Raw genomic sequence first — 2,500 nt, 5'->3', positions numbered from 1 at the left:
GTGGGTAAAATATATATCCCACAGGGGGAAAATTGAAAAAAAGTTGAAAAAAAAAAATTTTTGGGGACTTAGAAAATTTTTCAACTTTTTGTCAGACTTCCAGACAGGGGAGCGTGTCAGTGCGCGCATCCGATTTCAGTTCCAGAGCGATTCGCGCGATGAGTCCTTGATACTTAGTCGTTTTTGGCAAAATTTCTGACTTTTTGAAAATTTCACAATTTTGTGAAAACTTCCACAAAATGAGGTTCTAGTATGTTAGAGGGCATCCCAGGAGGGCTCCAAAAGTGTGGGTAAAATATATATCCCACAGGGGGAAAATTGAAAAAAAGTTGAAAAAAAAAATTTTTGGGGACTTAGAAAATTTTTCAACTTTTGTCAGACTTCCAGACAGGGGAGCGTGTCAGTGCGCGCATCCGATTTCAGTTCCAGAGCGATTCGCGCGATGAGTCCTTGATACTTAGTCGTTTTTGCAAAATTTCTGACTTTTTGGAAAATTTCACAATTTTGTGAAAACTTCCACAAAATGAGGTTCTAGTATGTTAGAGGGCATCCCAGGAGGGCTCCAAAAGTGTGGGTAAAATATATATCCCACAGGGGGAAAATTGAAAAAAAGTTGAAAAAAAAAATTTTTGGGGACTTAGAAAATTTTTCAACTTTTGTCAGACTTCCAGACAGGGGAGCGTGTCAGTGCGCGCATCCGATTTCAGTTCCAGAGCGATTCGCGCGATGAGTCCTTGATACTTAGTCGTTTTTGGCAAAATTTCTGACTTTTTGAAAATTTCACAATTTTGTGAAAACTTCCACAAAATGAGGTTCTAGTATGTTAGAGGGCATCCCAGGAGGGCTCCAAAAGTGTGGGTAAAATATATATCCCACAGGGGGAAAATTGAAAAAAAGTTGAAAAAAAAAATTTTTGGGGACTTAGAAAATTTTTCAACTTTTGTCAGACTTCCAGACAGGGGAGCGTGTCAGTGCGCGCATCCGATTTCAGTTCCAGAGCGATTCGCGCGATGAGTCCTTGATACTTAGTCGTTTTTGCAAAATTTCTGACTTTTTGGAAAATTTCACAATTTTGTGAAAACTTCCACAAAATGAGGTTCTAGTATGTTAGAGGGCATCCCAGGAGGGCTCCAAAAGTGTGGGTAAAATATATATCCCACAGGGGGAAAATTGAAAAAAAGTTGAAAAAAAAAATTTTTGGGGACTTAGAAAATTTTTCAACTTTTGTCAGACTTCCAGACAGGGGAGCGTGTCAGTGCGCGCATCCGATTTCAGTTCCAGAGCGATTCGCGCGATGAGTCCTTGATACTTAGTCGTTTTTGCAAAATTTCTGACTTTTTGGAAAATTTCACAATTTTGTGAAAACTTCCACAAAATGAGGTTCTAGTATGTTAGAGGGCATCCCAGGAGGGCTCCAAAAGTGTGGGTAAAATATATATCCCACAGGGGGAAAATTGAAAAAAAGTTGAAAAAAAAAATTTTTGGGGACTTAGAAAATTTTTCAACTTTTGTCAGACTTCCAGACAGGGGAGCGTGTCAGTGCGCGCATCCGATTTCAGTTCCAGAGCGATTCGCGCGATGAGTCCTTGATACTTAGTCGTTTTTGGCAAAATTTCTGACTTTTTGAAAATTTCACAATTTTGTGAAAACTTCCACAAAATGAGGTTCTAGTATGTTAGAGGGCATCCCAGGAGGGCTCCAAAAGTGTGGGTAAAATATATATCCCACAGGGGGAAAATTGAAAAAAAGTTGAAAAAAAAAATTTTTGGGGACTTAGAAAATTTTTCAACTTTTGTCAGACTTCCAGACAGGGGAGCGTGTCAGTGCGCGCATCCGATTTCAGTTCCAGAGCGATTCGCGCGATGAGTCCTTGATACTTAGTCGTTTTTGCAAAATTTCTGACTTTTTGGAAAATTTCACAATTTTGTGAAAACTTCCACAAAATGAGGTTCTAGTATGTTAGAGGGCATCCCAGGAGGGCTCCAAAAGTGTGGGTAAAATATATATCCCACAGGGGGAAAATTGAAAAAAAGTTGAAAAAAAAAATTTTTGGGGACTTAGAAAATTTTTCAACTTTTGTCAGACTTCCAGACAGGGGAGCGTGTCAGTGCGCGCATCCGATTTCAGTTCCAGAGCGATTCGCGCGATGAGTCCTTGATACTTAGTCGTTTTTGGCAAAATTTCTGACTTTTTGAAAATTTCACAATTTTGTGAAAACTTCCACAAAATGAGGTTCTAGTATGTTAGAGGGCATCCCAGGAGGGCTCCAAAAGTGTGGGTAAAATATATATCCCACAGGGGGAAAATTGAAAAAAAGTTGAAAAAAAAAATTTTTGGGGACTTAGAAAATTTTTCAACTTTTGTCAGACTTCCAGACAGGGGAGCGTGTCAGTGCGCGCATCCGATTTCAGTTCCAGAGCGATTCGCGCGATGAGTCCTTGATACTTAGTCGTTTTTGCAAAATTTCTGACTTTTTTGAAAATTTCACAATTTTGTGAAA

This window comes from Phyllobates terribilis, unplaced genomic scaffold (genome assembly GCF_046119375.1).
Source record: "Phyllobates terribilis strain yellow unplaced genomic scaffold, ASM4611937v1 Scaffold_2593__1_contigs__length_120470, whole genome shotgun sequence".
Lineage (NCBI taxonomy): Eukaryota > Metazoa > Chordata > Amphibia > Anura > Dendrobatidae > Phyllobates > Phyllobates terribilis.
This window is presented reverse-complemented; position numbering follows the sequence as displayed.